Source organism: Pan troglodytes, chromosome 2, assembly GCF_028858775.2.
Source record: "Pan troglodytes isolate AG18354 chromosome 2, NHGRI_mPanTro3-v2.0_pri, whole genome shotgun sequence".
Taxonomy (NCBI): Eukaryota; Metazoa; Chordata; class Mammalia; order Primates; family Hominidae; genus Pan; species Pan troglodytes.
This window is the reverse complement of record NC_086015.1, coordinates 174,375,825-174,397,336: the sequence shown is the minus strand read 5'-3', so window position 1 is coordinate 174,397,336 and position 21,512 is coordinate 174,375,825. Positions and strand designations below refer to the sequence as shown.

Here is a 21,512-nt window from a genome sequence, read left to right as displayed (position 1 = left end):
ACTTTCACATTAGCTATTTTAGTTCTTATAACGGCCTTAAGTAGCATTTCTCTGATTTTAGTGTGGAAACTGAGATCTAAAGAGATCTGAATGATTTCCTCATGGTCACACAGCCAGTGAGTGACAGAACTGAAGGTATCTGACCACAGGGCCTGTGTTGTTCCCACCTCCCACAGCTGAAGGAGTTGGAGTTCCTACTTTTCTCTGAGCTAGCTGCATGGCTTTAGAGAAGTAGGATGGAAGGGGTTAATATCAGTGGACATGCATGTCTCTAATATTCTTCATTTCTAATTTTTTAAGTCTATCAGGTTTGGACACGAAATTTTTAAAGGGCATGATTTAGATTTCTAGGAATCCCTGTTTCTGAATATTTTGGGGGACTAGGGCTTAGGTTACATCTTGGAATTTTTAAGGTACTGGAGCTATTTAACCCAAATCTCACTACCACAAAGAAGCTGTCCATCCGTCAACACCATTTTCCCAGGCAAACAAGACTGGGTCAGTCTCTCCAAGGCCTGCCCCATGAAAATTAGAGGGTGCTGGCATTACCAGAAAGCAAAGCTTCCATCCAGGTGGGGATGAGCTACTTCTGAGAAGGGAGTAATCAGTATGGACTGAAGTAAATGGGAATTCTTCCTGAACATGTGCCATCAAGCTATAGAGCAGAAGTTGGGTGAAATCTGAAAGGCGGAGTAACAAAGGCAGAAGCATGCAGGCATTGCTAAGAGCTTGGCCTTACCAGCTGGCTGACTTTGGGACTGTGCTTTGCTCTCTTCATTAGTATAATGGGGGTGGTAGTAGCACCTACTTCACATGGGCAATGTGGGGATTAAATAGTAATCATGTAAAACCTTAGCCTGGCAAGTTGATATACAGTAAAAGCAAACTATTAGTTACTAGCTCAGTAAGAAACCAGGATAGCTAGGAACAGTTAGGGAGTCTTGGTAGGTTGGGTTGGGTGGGTTGGATTGGTTCCAACTGACAGGGAAAGACGCTACTTGCCTCAAGAGTGGATGAAATAAATAGCTATGGAATAACTGTATATGCTTTCCTGCAGGCTCCTCACTTAATATATATCGTACAAGACAGTAATAGCTAATATCATAGGTAGCAAATTTGACATTTGTTCATTTGTCTTTTTGTAATGAATTATTCGAGGTGAATTATGCTGATGTGTACCACCATCATTCCATTTGAATATGTGTCTTAATGTATAATGTCCTAAGGGCTGCCCAGGACTGGTGAGCAGTAACTCACTGCAGGAGGCCCCTAATTTGCCATTTCCACACCACTGCCCCATCCCTCCAGCCCCCTTAAGTTGGCAGCAGGCCACTCTGTCTTGTCTAGTAATGGTGATGGAGAGCCTGAGTGATTCTTAATCAAAGAAAATGACAGCTCCATTTACATTTGTACAGATCTGATATTCACATTTGGATGTATGCCTAAAGGTACCTGGGTTGAAAATATGTGGTGTAACATTGCTTTATCTTCCTAAATCATCCTGACACAGCCTTGGACTTAATAGGGAGTGGGACCCAGAATTATGAAATAATAGCAGACATGCCACTGGAGGCTGAAATTTATGTTTTATGAGATAAAGTGGTTCTTAACTATTTTTTTTGCTATGTTCAATAGCTAGTTACTTTTAATGTTTCTATAATAAGAAAACAGTATGCAAAGATACACTTTAACAGAATTTCATAAGCTCCTACACTATGGGTAATAACCAGAGTTCTGAAAATAAAACCGTTACTTTCACTTGCATTTTAAGTCAGATTGATAGCTTTCTTTCATTTATAACGTCGTCCTAGTCTGAAAGCAAAATCACCATTTTATTATTTCTTATTCAAAGGCTGAAAGAAAAAGGTACCAAGTAAAATGATTTTGTATGACAAGGTCATAGGACTTGGCAGCAAAGACTTGGATTGAAACTTTAGACTTGCCATTAACCAGCTGTGATGTTGAATAAGTCATCTAGTCCTTGTGTCACTTGTAAAATGGTATAATATTGATACTATAGTTATATTGCTATTACCTGGAATGACACCCCACTCTTATGATTCACAACCTGGACTTTTTATGACCCAGGTCTGTTTTGCTTTTAAAATCTTAAATGTACAGCATCCCAATCTTAGACCACAGCCTTTGATGCTTCCAGCCTGTACTCCCTCACACCCTACACACCTGTTCTTTGATGTTGACTAAGCCCTCGGGTCTTTTGTCAGTCTCTCAGTCCCCCATGAAACTTTAATAACTTGTCTCTCCAGCCTTGGGCCTCATGATTTCTTAGTTTAATCATTTTTAGCCAACATGTACTATCTCCTTTATCCTTTGTTCTTCCATAATATCCACCTTGCAGACCCCTTCCCTAAGGTCAGTCTAGCTGTTTATTTTTCTGCATTTGGGCTGCACAGCTCAACTCAGCACTGCTTAATAATCAACTGTGTATGTACCTGCTCAGTTCCTTCTCCTGTTTTCCCTGGAATAGTTGCTCCCAATCTCCACCACTCTCCTCTCCTCCCTTCCGCTGCCCCTGCCTTCATTGTTCTCCACAGGTGACCTTCTTCTATGCCTTTTAGAAAAACTGGAGCCATTGGACAGGTATCCCTTATTGGGTAAATATCCCACAGGTCTCCCTCTGCCTTTCTTCTCAAACTCATCTTCTTCCCACATTCTTACCTTCTTTCATCCTAACTCAATGTAAAGCTTTTCCCTCTGTGTGAGAGGACTCCTCCTGCTGTTTCTGTTGTCTCCTCCCTTGCCCAGAATTGCCCTTTCCTCCCAGCATGCAGTCATCTTCAGCGAGACCTCAGGACTAGTTTCATCTCTTTTCAGACCAAGCAACTTTTTTCTACCCTCTTTGCCTCCACATAGTCACCTCCCATTTTTTCCTTCACTCTATGCAAACTGATGTCTGTCCCTGCATTGCTGTGTAAGGTCCCAGGGGCTTCATAATTGCCAGATTGAATGAGCTCTTTTTAGTCTTTATTTCGCTTGGTCTTCTGTAGCACTGGCTCTGACCATACCCTCCTCCCTCCTTTTTGAAACTCATCACATCCTCCTTCCTGAAACTTTCTCTTTCCTTGATTTGCAGTCATATTGCTGCTTTCTTTTTTTCCCACCCCCTGGTTGTTTTTTCTTGGGGTTCATTGCAAGTCCTTCTGTCTCCGTAGACTGACTTGACCTCCTGAAGCCCAGTCTTCTCCACTGGACTAATGGACACATCTGTCTGGATGTCTACCTGGCCCCCGAAAACCTTGTTATGTCCTTGACTGAAGTCACTTCCTGCCTTCTTCATGTTTTCCCGAGTCTTCTGTCTCAAAGAATGGCACTCTTACCCACCTAGATTGTACACACCAGAGATGTTATCTTCCTGGAGGACTTCTGTTTCTCTTTCAGTTCTCCAAAACACCATCTACATGTCCTGTTGATTCTACTTATTTATTCTTTGGATCTATTCTCTTTTCACTGCCAGCCTTTGTTTCAGATCCTGACTGGATTAATCGTCTCCAAATCTTGGTAGAGGACAGATGAACTGCAATCCTGGATCTGAGTGGTAGTGGGTAGGAAGGTGGGCAAGGAGTGGGGAAGATGGTGACAGGGTGACCTTTCTGGAATCCAGTCTGATCTTGTAACTCCCAAGTGTAAACTCTTTAACATCGTACTCCTTACGTGACACAGGAAGCTGTTCTTCATTGGGACTTTGTCTTCTCCAATTGCATATCCTGCTATTTTCTACACACATGTGATGTCATAGCCATACACAGACTTAAGCCCTTCCTCATACATTGGCCAGTGCCTTTACTTGTTGCTTGAAATGTCCTTCCTTGTCTTCCCCCCAGTCTTATTCTTCTGATCTTTTAGGACTGAATTAAAGTCCTACTTTTGCTACCATTTCTGTTCAGCCCAGTCTGAGTTGGTTGCTCTGTGGAACTTTTGGCCATCTGCGCATCATAATATCAACTTCTCAAGCTGCCAGCCTCCTGCAAACCTTGTATGTCCTAGACTGAAGTCACCGCCTGCCTTCTGAAAACTCCATTTTGAGAAATAATAGCTGAAAACTCAAGATCTTGAGGGAAAAACTAGTGCTAGAAAGACTAAGATTGTAAGTGAACTCTGAAAATATTTTCAATCTAGTGAAAGCTCTTAGAAATATTTTTTTTGTTTGCTAAAAGGAAGCAATAAAGAAAATGCAGAAGTCAAATGAGATGCTGCCTATGTTAAATAATAGATACTTTCAACAAGTCATCTAACTTCTTTGTGCGTTTCCTTATCTGTAAAATGAGGGTAACAGCATAATGGGCTGTGATGAATTAATGTGTGTAAAATGCTTATAACAGAACCTGACATAGTAGATATTAGCTATTAATAATAATTTTTCATTTACCAGCTACAAATCTTACAGACTATTATTTCCAGGCCTCCTATTTTTGCTGAGGTGATTAGAATCTGTTTTGTTTTGAAGTATGAATATAAAGGCATTTTTTTTTTGATCTGGTTCTCTACCCAAGTGTCAGTGGGATCTAATTTATTGCTCATGGTTGTGGAGCCATCTTAGTTTCCACTGTTGTCTCAAAGGTGTATCTTTTTCTTTGACTTGAGAATGGCTTTGGGATTCTATCTAAGCAAATTAGGCTCAGGGAATAAGGCAGAACAATCCAACCTTTCTCACCCTCTCCTGCAGCACACTCGTCTTCCTCCCTCACTCACACATAGCTCCTTTCCCTCTATCTGAAGCTGCACCCTCCAGGCCTTCTTTGCTTTCCTTCCTGTGTGTTTTCAAGGCTGCCCTACACAAGCATCTACTTCCGTTCTTCATCTGCTCCCCTCCCCCAAGTCTGTCTGTCTGTCTCTCTCTCTTTCTCTCTCTCTTATTTCCAATAGGATTTGATGTTGATTTACTTAAATCAAAATAGTCATAATACCGAAAATGTATAACAAAAGAAAGTCATGATTGTAAGTTCCATGAGGGCAAGAAATAGCATTTTATTCAGACCTGCATTTGAGGCCTTCAGTAGTGAGTAAATTCTTGGACAAAGGAAAGTTACCAGAAGCAAATGAGATGATCTATAGAAAAGAAATACGTAAACTGTAAAAATTAGTACACAGATTTTTAAAATCAATCTATTCTTCCCCTCTTCCATTTGATAATGGTAACACCTTGATTATACCAAAATCTTGAGGATCTATTTTTTTTTTTTTATTGTTAAAGTATCTTTAAAAGATGTCCCAACCTTCCTGGGTAACTCTGGCCCTTTAATCATCTTCACACATCTACTTTATAATAAAATTTAAAAATTTATGGTTTAAATGTTGTTTCTTTTATTTTTAGTATGATAGGGTGATCAGCTGTTCTGGTGACATTCATGTATTTGTATGTTTTTACATATTTTTTTATCAGCCCATTCCTGAAGCTATGAATGTCTTGACAGTTTTACCCAATTGTGCTGTTTATCAAATCATTTCAGATCATGCTCAAAGGATTCTCTAAATTCTCTAACTTTGATTTAGGTGGTGGAATTTGTTTTAATTACATCCTTACCTAAGTTGAGTGTTGAAGAATGAAACTTCAAAGTCTTTGTTTTATAGAGCCCAAGTCCCTACACAGCTGGCACCTTTATACACAATGGAGATGGAAGTACAACACGTCTGAACTACTGCATCCTTTATTCAGTCTTCTTTTTTCCAATCATTTGCTTTAATACTGTATTTCTTAAGGGTTTCTAAGAGTATTGGCATCCAGGAAGAAATTGCTCATGAATCATTATTGGTATAGTTAAATGCAAAATAGCAGTTATGAAGTTTATACAAATCTTTCTCAGTAGCTTCATTGCTCCTTTTTCATAATCTTGTAGTAATTTCAAGCCTTTTGTTGAAATCTAGACAAGCCCTATGATATACTCCTTATTAAAATTATTAAATTTAAATAATTTTAATAATAAATATATAATATTTAAAGAGAAGCAGTAAGTTGTCATCCTATCACTATTGAGTTGATTTTTCTAATAAAGTATATCAAATATGGGTGTGTCAATTAATGAAATACAATAATGAAGTTCATTTCTATCTCACCTTTGTAACATAGAGGCCAATGGATTAAATTTCGAGTTCAAAAACATGATAGTTTTCTTAATAGTATATTTACTTTAAAGCCATGGTAGAAATAGTATGTGACCAGATGAAAAGTATGTACTGGCTAATGTATTAGCCAGTACAAAATAAATTGGAATGCAGCAAATCCCTTTTTTGCTATCATTTATTAAGCTCTTTGAGAAAAGTGGTTTTTCCCCCAGAATAAGTGAGTATGTTTGAGAAGTATTAGAATCTTGATTTTTTTGAGTAAACGAGTTCTCTCTTGAGAATAGTATAGCACTAAGTAAGCACAAAGTTAAAATTTTATTTCTGGCCGGGCGCAGTGGCTCACGCCTGTAATCCCAGCACTTTGGGAGGCCGAGGTGGGTGGATCACGAGGTCAGAAGATCGAGACAATCCTGGCTAACACGGTGAAACCCCGTCTCTACTAAAAAATACAAAAAATTAGCCGGGCGTGGTGGCGGGGGCCTGTAGTCCCAGCTACTCGGGAGGCTGAGGCGGGAGAATGGCGTGAACCCGGGAGGCAGAGCTTGCAGTGAGCCGAGATCGCACGCCTGCACTCCCACCCGGGCGGGCGACACAGCGAGACTCTGTCTTAAAAAAAAAAAAAAATTATTTCTGTCTCTAAAAAAAACAAAATTGCAGTCCTCTTCAATTGTTTTCTGCACTTGAGCTTTTTCTCGAAGGACCTTACAAAGTAAATTAAGGAAGATCTTAGATCTGGATCTAACATCGATGGTTCTTTCTCAATGAGTTAATAACGGTGGATTTCTTTTCTCACGATTTTTCTTTAATTATTATGTTTCCTAAAACCACATATATTAAAGATTTTCTTTTAGTGGTGTCTTCCCCCAAATAAGATGCCATGAGTTGATCTTGGCCATAATTGATTTGGAGAAAGCCTCTGAAAATGGAATAAACAGGGAAAAATAAAAATACATATTTTTATAAACCTTCCTCTAGGAGTAAAATCCATTAAAAATGAAGCTAAATTTGTTGTGTGAGAAATGTAAATAATTTAATAATAAAATCGACTTAAGACTCAGGTCCCTCAGAAATGAAGACAGTGCTTTATATATAATAGCTGCTCAGTAAGGAGTCTATGAATTTAACTTTTAATTAACAGGGCTACCAACAGGTTCAACCCCAGAAGATGCCACTTTTATAGAAAACAATGGGAAGGGTGCTTTTTGGAGTTGTGTAACAATGTGGCTTGTGAGTTGGATAAGAAGGTGTTTTTTTTTTAATTTAATATAAACATTATGTTCATTTTATGTGAAATTAGATTTTCTTCATAAGACCTTTCTTTGTAAAAACTTGACCACATATCAAAGGGCACTGAAATCCATTTCAACTTACAGAAATGATGCCCTTTCAGGAAATTTTCATTGGCTGCCCTTTTCCTTAATAGTGTAATAGTGTATGTATTTATGATATGTTGTGAATCCCTGGGCAGGAGTTGTCAAGGTTAGACAACTCCACTGAAAGTGGAGTTCGAAAGAACTCACCTTATCTGGACACTCCTGTTTGCATTTCAGTTCTGGAAGGGAAAACAGGCATAACAAGTATTTCTATTTCTCTTCTTCATGAAATCCATGAGAGCTAAAAAGATTTGCCTAGAGCCTTATTGAAAAATTGAAAACTGATCAAATTCTAAATAGAACTTATATATTTTTACTCCTTTAGCTCCACTGCATTTATTATTTCCAAAGATTTTTTTATGGCTTCTGAATTTGTTTCCTAAAATGTATTCTTCTCAAAAAGATTTTTTTATGTTTAAAAATGTAAAAACAGAAATAACATGTTTAAGAAGTATAATTCAATCTTTTAAAGCATCATATGTATAATTGCTACATATTTTTCAATATTCAAGCCCATGAACCATTGAATGCTCATCAGTGGTTAATAAATATTGTGTTATTATTGGCATTAAATTACCATCAGTGGTTTATTAAATCTAAGACAGATTTTCTGGTTAAGAGTTCCTGGGATATCATGAGGTATATTTTAATGACTAAATCCAGCAATTCAGTTATTTTGCTTATATGAGCGCCAATTTTATTTTCTTAATGTCCCTCATGCAGACAGAAGCCACCAATGAAATAAACCATTAATGTTGCAAACACAAGACTGCTGAGTTAAATGATAAAAAAAAAAAAAAAAGCAGATTGATACTGATCTTTTGGATCCTAGGCAAGTACCTAAGACCCAACCAATGTGATTGAAATCAGATACTGGCAACTAGGTTGAAATTAGACTTGATATTTTCAGATCAGGTGCTGTTAGAAGAGATCCTGCTTATGAGTCTTTGACCATATGCCTACACCTATTTCACAATTGAAAATGAGGAAGAGGAGGAAGGAAGGCAATTTTCATGTTTTTGTGCAGGTGTCCTTAGCTGACTGAGGTCTTAACAGTTTAGGCAAATTTTCCATCTTTCCATATTTATGTCAGGGAAAGAGGATCAAATGTTCTCTTTGGTTCAAAAAGCACAGCCTCATTCTTTTTTTTTTTTAATTTAAGTTCTAGGGTACAAATGCACAACATACAGGTTTGTTACATATGTATACATGTGCCATGTTGGTGTGCTGCACCCATTAACTTGTCATTTACATTAGGTGTATCTCCTAATGCTATCCCCCCCCTTCCCCCCACCCCACAACAGGCCCCGGTGTGTGATGTTCCCCTTCCTGTGTCCAAGTGTTCTCATTGTTCAATTCCCACCTATGAGTGAGAACGTGCGGTGTTTGGTTTTTCGTCCTTGCAATAGCTTGCTGAGAATGATGGTTTCCAGCTTCATCCATGTCCCTACAAAGGACTTGAACTCATCCTTTTTTATGGCTGCATAGTATTCCATGGTGTATATGTGCCACATTTTCTTAATCCAGTCTATCATCGATGGACATTTGGGTTGGTTCCAAGTCTTTGCTATTGTGAATAGCACAGCCTCATTCTTAACTGCTACCTGTAAGGTAGATCTATTGGCTGCTGCTAGCAGAAATATATCTTAGAGATGCAGTTACCTCTGCTTCTATACTTTATATTGCTAATATTTAAATAAAGCATATATATTTACAGAAATAAATCTTCCTAGGTGGAAAATATATTCTGATTATCAGGCATTTTAATTTACAGTTCTGTTCTTTATTCTTTAGAGAGAATTTAAATAGAATTTTAAAAGAGAGAGACAATATCTTATTGTTTCCTTGACTTATATGCAAGGCCAATATGAAAGGAAAATGCAACCTGGAAAAATCTTGGGTTTTTTGAGCCTCAGTTTTGAAGTCTGATAACAGTACTTGTTCTATCAGAGTTGTTATGCCTTCAAGTAAGAAGTGCTATGAATTTTTAAAAAGAGAACAGAAGTGCTGTAATCCCAGCACTTTGGGAGGCTGAGGCAGGTGGCTCACCTGAGGTCGGGAGTTTGAGACCAGCCTGACTAACATGAAGAAACCCTGTCTCTACTAAAAGTACAAAATTAACTGGGTGTGGTGGTGCACACCTGTAATCCCAGCTACTCGGGAGGCTGAGGCAGGAGAATCGCTTGAAACTGGGAGGTGGAGGTTGCGGTGAGCCAAGATCATGCCGTTGCACTCCAAACTGGGCAACAAGAGCAGAACTCTATCTCCAAAAAAAAAGAAAAGAAAAAAAAAAGAAACAGAAGGACTTGGAAAAGTGTTTCCACAAAGAGGTTAGGAATTCATTCATACAGCACATATTGATTGAGTACCCACCATGCGGGCACTGATCTGCTACTGAAGACAGAATAGTGAACAAGACAAAGAGAAGCCGCTGCCCTCAAGACACTTCCCTCCTAGAGCAGGAAATGCCTGATACTCATGATAAATAAATAAACTGTATAGTTTGTTAGATGATCTGTAAAGCAGGGAAGGAGGATAATAGGAGTTAAAGTGGAGTTGAAGTTTTAGATATAGCAGCCAGAAAAAGACTATTGGAGAAGAGTCATTTGAGACTCTTTGACCCATTCAAGTCAAGACCTGAAGGCAGCGAGCATTCAAGTGTGGCAGAAGGAAGAGACATGTAAAGTCCCCATGGTACATTGGAGGAAAGGGAGAAGGAAACTAGACCTGCAATGTGGGTGAGTGGGGTACTGGGGGGGAATAGTAGGAGAAGAGAACAGAAATGGAACCTCAATCACACTAAAAGCACTGTGATAACACCATTTACCCAGCCACTCTACCAAGTGTATCTACACATGTAATTTAATCCTTACTGCAACCTAGTGAGCTAATTGTTTTGTATCTGTTCTACACAGTTAGAGGTTCTAACTCTAGACCCACTAATTAGTCCAAGGGAACCTCATACCTCTTTCAAAGCCTTTCCTCGTAACCTCCACGTCCTCTATAGGGCCTGCAGAGCTCTAGCTACAGATAGTCAATTCTCTCCTAGACTATGTGAAATATCTGCTCGAGAAGAGAAGATTTCCAAGAGTCAGCAAGATGCTGTGCTTACCCGTCTCACGATCCCTGATGAGTCAACCTAAACTGGAGGCATGAAAATGTGGTGGAAAGAAGAATTTCACTGGAGTCGGGGAAAACTCACCCTCCTTGAGACGAAGCTACCTGATAGGTCACAGTTGGATCGCAGCTAAATTTAACTATAAATCAATGCATTTACTAACTAGTCAGCTACCCTCCCATTCAGGCCTACCCAGAGCTTGGGGCAGATCATATTTACTTAAAACAGCCCTTGTTCTTTCTCAGTGTGTCATCATATTTCACCCCCGCCCCTCCCCCAAGATTTCAGACAAAAGTGTTCTCAGCATTATTGTCCTGATGGGAGAGTACAGGTTTCTGAGAGGCACTTGACTACTTATCCCAGCAACTAGCTTCCCAGGGATGGATGTGTTTGCTGACAAATTGCTGTAGTCTGTGATGGCCATCACTTTGAAAGATTATGAATATGTAAGAGCCATCCTGCATTTATAAAACAACTTTCAGTTTTCTAATGTCCTTTTTGTCCTCTCACCCTCCTTCCCAGAGAACAATATGCAGGTCTTTGCTCAGAAATCACAATCGCAAATGCAGTCTGTGCTGACACAGAAGACATCTGTTGGAGGGGGAGAGATATTTTCAGCCTTTGCGGAGATCTGGGTCTTCTGCTATTGCAGGTGGAACAATTAATAGGCCATAATTATTTCTTTCATACACTGTGGAGAGTCTATATTTGGATGTTATTCTTTGACCATCTTGAGTTCTTTAATCCTTAAGTATCTAAAAGGTGGTGAATGGTGTCAGTGATATAGAATAATGCTGCTCATTTATTTTTTCTAAAAAATTGAATTTTGCTTTCCTTATTTCTTGGAAACAGATCGCTTACAGCAATTGCAAGATTCCTATATCCCTGCATTTGAAGAACTTATGTTGGATAAAGGCAAACACCTTTATTCTCTTGTCATTGACTGTTACATTTTTAGCTTAAAACTTCACATGACTTATATTTTAATCAAACAAAATAATATATTTCTGAATTGAGTACCTGATAACTTAAAACTATAAGTAAACCTTTAAGAAGGAAAGAACACATAGTATGAAGAGTTATTAAGATGTAAATATTGTTTTAAAATGAAAATAGGATATTCTTTCTAAAATTAACATAATTAGCCAGAATTGTGTCCAGTTATAATAAACCAAATTCCATTTAGTCCTAATAATACTTCATTAGGTTTTTTAAAAATTTAGAATATGCTGCTTAAATGGGAAAGTCTTAGAATTGGCCACACAAAAGCCAGTTGAAAAGTGGTCTCAGAAGTCACTGGGTATAGTATTGCCTGTGTTCTTAAAGAACATACATTTTTGGGATTTAAGAAAAGATTTTACATGTAAGATTCTACTAAGCAAGGAAAGAACAATTTGTCGTCTGCTGTGCCTCCCTTAAGCCATGGGAGATCCCTGAGGTCAAGACCTTATCATTTGATCTTTGTAGTATTAGTGCCTATTGCAGAATCTGACATTTCATAGACTTCAGCATTCATTGAGCACCTATGAAATGTCAAATTCTTTTAAAACATGGTTTCTCAACCTTGACTCCATTGACATTTTAGACCCAATTATTGTTTGTTGGGGAAGGGTGGTGTCCTGGGCATTATGAAGATTTAGTAGCATCCCTGACCTCTACCCACTAATTGTCAGTAGCTGCAGTCATAACAATCAAAAGATGTCTCCAGACAACATCAGATGTCCCCTGGGAGGCAAAGTTGCCCCGCTGAAAACCACTGTTTTAAAGGGTTTGAGAGAGAGAATTTACATTTTTTGGGATTAAAAAAAAACTAGTTTTTAAATTCTCTCTCCTCCATATGTATATATTTACAATGTAGTATATTTCTATATATACAATATTATCATTTTTAATTATTATTTTTTTAGAGATAGGATCTCACTCTGTCACCCAGGCTGGAATGCAGTGGCACAATCATAGCATACTGCAGCCTCGAACTCCTGGGCTCAAGTGATCCTCCCACCTCGGCAGAGTAGCTGGGACTACAGGTGCATGCCACTAGGTCTGGCTAATTTTTAGATTTTTTATAGAGACGGGGTCTCACTATATTGCTCAGGCTGGTCTCGAGTTCCTGGCTGCAAGTGATCCTCCTGCCTTGGCCTCTCAAAGCACTAGAATTATAGGCATGAGCCACCACACTCAGCCTATATATGTTTTAGGTATATAAGTTTTAGATATAATTTTAACAACATACATGTTATGTGTATGTATAATAAACATACACATTCTTACAGAGGAGACATTTGGCTGGGAGTGCTCATTGTAGTCTTTTTTTTTTTTTTTTCCGTGGGAATCATTATGACTCCAGTAAGTTGCTCACTAAATTTCATCTGTCACTGTGTTCCCGTTCAGATACAACTAAAGCCTATTGAAATTGATTTTTGTGTCAGTAACAGAGCGGGGATTCAGTAAGAACCTGAAAGCTTCCCTTTCATTACTAGTCTTTTTCCCCCATATTACTTTAGATTTGGTGGGCCCTAATTATATTCCAGTCTTTTCCCTGCTGACATTTCTTTTGTTTTAATTAAAACTGCTGGAGGTTTGAGGCCACCGTGGGAGAGGGTTTATTCATCAACAGCCCAAATAAAGAGCCAAATGGGTCCCCATTTGTGTTCCTGCCACCCCAAGAATGATAGCTGGGAACACTGTGGTCCTTTGCCTTTGTTTTTTCTCATGACACCAGTGTGGTCCTTTTTCTTTCTGAACAGGAGACTGCTCCTGCTGCTGCTGCAGAAGTCTATTAAGTGACTGAGACAGGACTGTGGGTGGACTGGCTTCCTATCGAAGCCATACATTAGGCAAAATGAAATGCAGCATTGCCTTTTTTTTATTATTATTATAATCTATTTCCCCCAACCCCCAGCCTATCGTGTCTGTGGTCCAAAGCCAACCCTGTCCACTTCCAATCACCTGGTTGTAAATCTCAGACAATAGGGGCCAGCTTCGGGCTGCATTTGGCAACCCTGTGCAGGGCCAGGGGAGAGGATGTAATATATCTTCTTAATCTGCAGCTAGGAGGTGGGATGGAGTGAGCAAAGAGTCTGCCGGAGGTCCTGAGGGGAAAGACAGAGTTGCCTCATAAAGTAGTCCTTAGAGAGGGAGCTATTGATTTGAAATCTTTAAAAATGAACCCTGTTTCTCCAAGAACAGTTGCATCGTCCTACCTCTAGTTAGTACCATCTCGGGAAAAGAGGAGGCAGAGGTGAAAGGATGTTGGCAGGGCAGCGTCTGGACCTTGCTTTTCTCTTGATGCATCTTTCTCTCCCTGACCCTTTCCTCTGGTGAGCTGTTGATTATGACATGCAGAATGCTAATGTCTCTAGTGAGCCTCCAGGGCCTATTTCAGTGACCTAGTTTTCTTAGTTAACACTTGGAAAAGAAAACAAAAACAGAACCTTGTTGAGCAAAACACTCACATCAGATCACATAGCTTTCCCCTCCAGTTATGACACCGTAAGCCATTCTTATGGTCCTCTTTTTTCTTAAGCTTCTGACACTCGGAAGTAGACATTTCCCCAAATTCTATCAAGATTCTCCCAGGTGTAGCCCCTGATGGATCACAGGAATCTCTGTTCATTGTGATTTGTGGCAATTTACAAGGTTCACTAGGCCTAGAAACTTGATGTTTTCCAGTGTGATTTAGCACCTACCCTTTACAAGATGCTGTCCCAGGCAATGTTAGAGGATTAAACAGGTTTAAGGTGGAGTTCCTGCCTTTGAGGGGCTTTCTGTTCTAGTATGTAGCAGCCATGTGCCTGGGGGACTGCGTTTTAAGGGCATTAGCGACTTAGGGCACCCAGAGGAGAGAGAAGTGGGTTCCAATACAATTCACACAGGCTATTTTAAGTTATTAAGGGCTATACACCCTCACATTTAACTTTTTCCAGGTTGCATCAAGAACCTTTTTTGTGTCTTCAGAGGGTTATTGACCCTTCTACTAAGTTCATGTATGTAAAAATACTTTTTCCTGAATTCTCAGATTTCATGGAGTACTAAAATCTCACTCTATAAACCCCCCCACCAAAACAAAACAAAACAAAAACAACAACAACAAAAACATATGGTTGTTAACTTTTAAAAGTTAAAAACATTTCATTAATGGGCATTTTAACACCAAAAATAAGAATCCTGCTTAAGTTGAATACCTCTTGTTTTCTGAAAAAATCACCACTGGGTCCTTATTTTTCACCTTTTACTGGAGTTGTATGTAAACTTTACCTTGGACTAGTGTTCAGGTACCAGGGTTTTGAATGATGTTTATAGCCCCAGGTGCCATTCTTGGTTCAGGGGATAGGGAAGGCTATTGTGCTGTGTGGGGAGGAGTGGGATATTTGGAGAGGCTGAAGAGTTGGCTGCATGTACATATTTTGTCGCCATCTTTTGAGCCCCCACACCTAGGGGGGTTAGTCCTCCCAGAAATGAATGTATGAAAGCCACAGATGAGATTGGGCGTGGTGGCTCATGCCTGTAATCCCAGCACTTTGGGAAGCCAAGGTGGGCAGATCACTTGAGGTCAAGAGTTCAAGACCAGCCTGGCCAACATGGCGAAACCCTGGCTCTACTAAAACTACAAAAATTAGCTGGGCATGATAGTGGGAACCAGTAATCCCAGCTACTTGGGAGGCTGAGGCAGGAGAATCACTTGAACCCAGGAGGTGGAGATTGCAGTGGGCCGAGACAGCGCCACTGTACTCCAGCCTGGGCAACAGAGTGAGACTCCGTCTCAAAATAAATAAATAAATAAATGAATAAATAAACAAATAAAAAATTTTTAAAAAGCCACAGATGATTGTGGTAATTCTGTGGTATAAATTAGATGAGAGCCAGTGAGAGCTTTGGTTTTGTGCTCATTTTTTGGGTTGAGAGGAGGTTACTGGGAAGTGTGTTCTTGGCGCAAGGCCCTGGCCCAGAGGCTGGCTCGTCTGCTTTTGAGCTCTCGTCACCCCTCATCTTGTCTGCCTCGTCACTGCTGTCACTTCAGCTGTGCGTGTCTTTCCTGGGTACAGGCATTAGGCTCCCTGCCACGGAATCTGCATACATTAACTATTGTCTGCTAAAAATTGTGACTATTTGATTTTTTTCCCTTTAAGCATCCATTTTGATTTATAAACTGAGCCAAGCTGGCAGCCATGAAGACTGAAGAATCCTAGTTTCTAACAAAGAAAAATGAAACCCAGTCTCTTCTTCCCCACTTCATGTCTGTGAGCAAGTCTCAGCTTTCAGTTGGCCCACCCCTGAACAGTCTTGAAAACAATCCATTTTCTGTCACTCAGAGGTGCCAAGCAAAGGAATTCACAGTGAGTGGTGTTGAGATGGAGAGTAATTGCTTGGGCACCATCCTGAGTCGGTACCTTGCTTTACCTCTGCCACAAGTCTGGGAGCCATAAAGTCTGAATTACAGTTCTGCACATATGGAGAGCAGGGTTTTTAAGCCACCAACGAATGGCACATGTAGGCCAAGGAAACACAAAGGCTCCATTTAACCTGGGGAAGACTTAGGAATGGACATCATGCCAAGTATGCTCTGTGAACATTCATGTTACTTGATCATAAGGATCTTTGGAGTCTTTTCATAAAGTTGTCTTGTCTACCTCTTTGCCTCAAGACATGTTGTATCAAGGAAAGGTAGCATTCCTAAAGACGTCCAGATAGATATTAACTAACCTTTAGTCTCAACTGGGAGTGGAAAACCAGAGTTCATGTTTGCCATCATCATGACAGCTCAGAAGTAAAGCTAAAACCAATTTCTGGTTTCTCTGTGATCTACGGAAAGGGAAAGTAAATTGGTCTCTCTGTAGAGTTTAAAAGAACTTCATCCACTTAAATTCATCTTCCAGGTTTTTATTTATGAGCAAAATAATTATAATTCCTGCTTACAATCCCACCCTATCTGGTCCCATACACTCTGTGGCTGGGGAAATGTGGGGGTAAAGGAAACAGATGTGGACATGTGGATGGTACCAAGAACCCAAACGCAACCCTCAAATTTCATGCCTTCATTCAGTCTGTTTTTCAGCAAATATTTGCTGAGTGCCTGCTGTGCCAAGCACTATGAAGGCACAAGGGAAATACATATCCAATCTATTCCCAAGTCCTCTTCATTTGGCCTCCTGTCCATTCCCACATTCTCCACCCTTTCCATCCTAATCCAAGTGGCCATCATCCTTCACCTTTCTCCAGGAAGGAGCATGACCTTGGGTGAGGTGGCTCTTTGGCTAAGGGCCATTCCCAGAGAGGGACCTGACAGAGTTGTCAGGTACTTCAGTCTGTACTCGAGAATCTTGGTGGCACACTGCAGCATCTATGATTGATACACAGATGATAGATAGATAGATAGATAGATAGATAGATAGATAGATAGATAGAATCAGAACAGGTGAGCCATAAAACAACAGCTGCCATTACTACATATTCTACATTCTGCTTTTTTTTTCCATTTTGACTTGATTTATTTTCATGGTTCTGGTGATGTGTGTTTTGGGAAAAAAATCACAGTGCTGGTTATGATCAGTGGGGTTGGGATAGTATTCTGTGGAAACACAAAGGTGGAGTACTCATTTGCAATTAGGAAATTGAAGACGACTTCCTCAATAAAGTGGAGATTAAATCTAAGGTAGATAGGAAGGAGAATGAGCCACTCTCTACCTGTGTGTGGAGCGTCCTTGGGCAGGAGGATGAAGACAGTGGGGGGAATGTCTGAATTTTCAACAAAGATGGTTTGCTTGTGTGCTTTGCCAGAAATAAATATATGTGGGTGACCTAGAAATGAAAGTATTCTGTCTTCCGGGCTAGCCTTAGGCTAGCAGCTCAAAAACCGTCTTGCTCTTCCTTAGAAAATAACAACAATAACAAAAGTGAAGCTTATGTGGCTGTTAAAACAAAACTGTTGTTTTCTCTTGCATTCATTTTAGGGAGCAGTTGAAGGAGTAGGGTATTGTATTAATCGTACTTGAGTGATTTGGATTTCACCTCGACGTTGAATTATTTTACATAGAACAAGGATCAGCATAGTTTGTTGCCTCAAAAGTGAGGGAGAAGAAGGGAAGAGGGGAGCAGAGTAGGTTCTTAAGTGTGTCTGAGGACCAGGCTGAGCCGTGGCCCCAAGGCTCTGCCTCCCTTGTTTTGATGCCTTTCTTGTTCCTTTCTGGTGGATAGGCTTTTTATGCTTTAGGACATTATCTGACATTAGGCTTGGGGTCCTATCAGAATATTAGTTTTACTTTTCTAGATTTAGCATGTTCACTAGCTTTTGCCATTATTGGTTATTTCTGTAGGAAAAAAATAATTCAGTTCATCCTTTTATTAAAAAATGACTCAGCAACTGCAATCTGACAGGATATTTTCTCTAATTTTCATGGAGAATTTTTTTAAACTCTTTTATCTCCCTTTAGAAGTTTTTTCTTTTCAGAATTTAATTTTTAGTTCTTGGTTGCACATGTGTTTTTTTTTTTCATTCATACATTTGTCCATTTTAGAGATGGGATCTTGCTGTGTTTCTCAGGCCAGCCTCGAACTCCTGGAGTCAAGCCATCCTTCTGCCTCAGCCTCCCAAGTAGCTGGGTGTACAGACGTGCAACACTGCACCAGCTTGAAACATGTATTTTAGATCTAAATTTAGATGGTGTCTATATTTGTATTTTAAATTTCTCTTATAAGGAAAAATAAATTAGAATTGGGGTACTATTACATTTTCCCTTCAAAATTCTATTGCAATAACATCCCCTTCGTTGCACTGCCCCCAAACTTAAAAAATAAATTATTAAAAATCCTATGTGAAGCAAAGATGACTGGTTTGATATTTAGTTCCAGTTAAGTAAAATATTAAAAGTTTGTTTTAAAAATTATTTTAAAAGTTTGGTGATAGAAATTTGTGATTTAGGAGCTGGATGGTAGAAGTGGGATGGAGGAGAAAGTGTCCTGAGTTTAGCTGTGAGGTTTTGGCCTGATCTCTAAAAGGAGAGGATTGGGTTAGGCTCTTAGGGGCCCTTCCTACTCAATTCATTTCTGATTTTATAAAGTTACCTCTTTAAAAACTGTCTTACAATGACTGTGCCTCAGGTTCCTAGTGAGCTTTAGGTCGGCTGACTCCCTGCCATTCCCTCCAAGTCTGCCTTAATCTGGATCATAACTTGGCCTGATGTTCTCTGGGGATATAAAAGGCAGCTCATGCTGGGCAAGTTCCTTCATGGCCCTTTCCTGATCAGCAAAATGTGACAGCTTAGCATCCTTCCTGCTCTAGCGCGTGGGGATACCTTTGCCTGGGAGTGATCTGAGGCTGCTAATTGTTCCACCTCCAGGATCTCATGTAAGCCCAAACTGCCATCCCAAGGTGTATTTTTCAGTTAGCTGTCAGACCCACTGAGAACTGCTGTTTCAGCCGGGAAATGAAATTTAAAATTTAAAGTGTTGTTTTCTTTTCCAGTGTTACCTTCCATCATTTTCATAGTGGCTACTTAAAAAAACAAAACAAAACAACAGCAACAACAAAACAAAAAACAGTAGCAACAACAAAAGCTAAGTATACTAGGTTTTTTAAAAGAGCTGATATTTTATTTATTCCAACAAGAACTGCCCACTGCCTGTGTTCGAAATGTAGCACACGTCACTTTTATCCCACCTCATCTCTGGCCTTGAGCCAGTACCATGGGCTGGCTCAGCCCTAGGCTGCTGATGGAAAGAACTAGGTGTTGAGGTGTCCTTGTAACAAATTATTCACTCAAAGAGGATTTCCTGCTTCTTAAGGACTTAAAAATCTACTGCAAAGTCTCTCAAAGTGCATGCTGGCAGACATGCCTCAGGGACTCCCTCAAGAATGAGGGGAGTTGGGAGGCAGAGCAGACTAGAGTTGGGCAGTCAAGTCCCTGCTTGAACCAGGGGAGTTCACTTAAGGTTTTATTTGGGAAAAAGGTTGGGCTGCAAATGGAGCCACAGGGGAAGGAAGGGAGAGAGGAAGGAAGACCAGAGAGGGAGAGAGGGATATTAATCCTTTGAGGTCCTTGGAATAATACACACAGGGACATGTTCATTGATAGACAGAGGTGACAAGGAATCGACAAGTGAGGTATCAGAGGACAGAGTACTGTAATTGAATCTGGAAAGAGAGAGTAAGTTGTCTGAGGAGTCAAGAAGGCAAAGGGCATCCCAGACCAAGAAAACATACCATCTGAGAGGCAAGAAACAATAAAGTACATTTACAGAAGCGCAAACAGTTGGTTCTCAAGGTCCACAGAGTAAGAGCAAGTGGGAGCCTACCAAGGTGGTATGGCAGAAAGGGGGTCAGCTCTTGGAGGGCCCTGCAAGCCGTGCCCAGTGGTTTGTCTGTATCCTGTTACAGGTACCATTAAAATAATTTCAAGGCAAATCAGCTATATAATATCAGACAGACCCTCTGTATTTGCCTACCTTTCCCCTACCCTCTTTCAGTGTTTTAGCGGATGAACAGCCATTATTTAAGACATGATTTATAGCCATTACTTTAAAGTCCACTGTTGGTTACAAAGCTGTTGATTCCTTTGCAAGGATCATCATTACGGCATCACAGACTCAAAAGAGGACGCTGTTGCTACTTCTTCCTTGTGCAAGATTGACTCATGGTTTGCAGGAAAGGTAGCGTTGCTGCTCTGCAAGAAAGTTAGTGTTCCTGGTTCTGTAGCAGTGGCACTTCTCTCCCTATCAATCTTGTGAAAACTAAATTTCTAAATGCTGCTTGAGATGGAAAGAGTTGGTAGTGCTGATACCCACTCACTGCCCTCTCTACTAACTACTGAGCCCAGTCTCCCCACATTTTGTAGATGGGGAAATGAGGGCCCAGACACACCCGGTGGTCATGGGCAGAGCCTGGACAAGAACTGGGCCTCTGGGATTCTGGTCCAGGGCTCTTTACAAGGTAACACGCCATCCTCTCCCTCGATTTCAGGAAAGTGGAAATAAGTGTGAGGGGCTGTGTCTGTGACCATATTGGATTACTGACCTACTGTCTCCTTCTTTGTGCTCTTTCCCCAGTGAGGAGGAAAAAAGGGCAGCAGAATGGGGGTCAAAAGCTGAAGGAAGCACCATCAGAATCAGAGTAAATAGATTTTTAAAGCTGAGATATGTGAGAAGAAAGAGGACAGGCAGAGTGGGCAGAAGTTAAAGGGCCAGAGGAGTGGGGAAAATTAGGTTAGTAAGGGAGAAAAGTAGCAGAAAAAGGGAAAGGATTTAAGAGCACAAAGATATAGGAGGTCTCAATTACAAAATTGACCCACTAATGTTTTCTACCACAACTTTTAAAAAATTTGATCCAACTAAACTAGCACATTTTCACCAACTTCAACTACTGAATCTGAATCACACCAGGCCAATCACTTTTTCCACACCACAATTATACATGCCTCCTTATCTGTTGTTAATTCATAAACATGCCACAGCATCTATGGGGTAGGCCCTTACTATTCCAGGTACTGGAAATACATTGATGAGACATGGTCCTTGCCTTTATGAAACATACAGTTCAGTAGGGAAGACAACATTTAAAATTCACCAGAAGACAGGACCATACATAATTATGGCCAGCATCTGCTGACAGCTAATCTGCATATGTCACTGTCAAGTACTTTGTATACATGATCTCATATCATTCTCACTACAATTCTATGCATTAGGTATTATTATTTCAGTTTTTGAGATGAGGAAACTGAGGCTTGGAAGGTTGAGGGGCTTGCCTAAGGTCATGCAGCTAGGTTTTGAACCCAGCTGATCTTAGAAGCTATATTTTATTGCCTGATAGCAGCAATAAGTAAAATGTATTTTGGAAGCTATATATAAAATTCATGTAAAAGTAGTGAGTATGACTATCTTTGCTGTTGTCTGAGAGTCATGTGTAGACATTGTGTTTTCTCAAGGAGCAAACAAAGAGAAAATAA

General features: G+C 40.0%; 1 protein-coding gene across 11 annotated transcripts in view; it reads left to right on the top strand.

The window, feature by feature from the left end:
- The window catches only part of TNIK (TRAF2 and NCK interacting kinase), a 398,989-nt gene that overhangs the window by 209,478 nt on the left and 167,999 nt on the right, over positions 1-21,512 (top strand). The window lies entirely within an intron of this gene.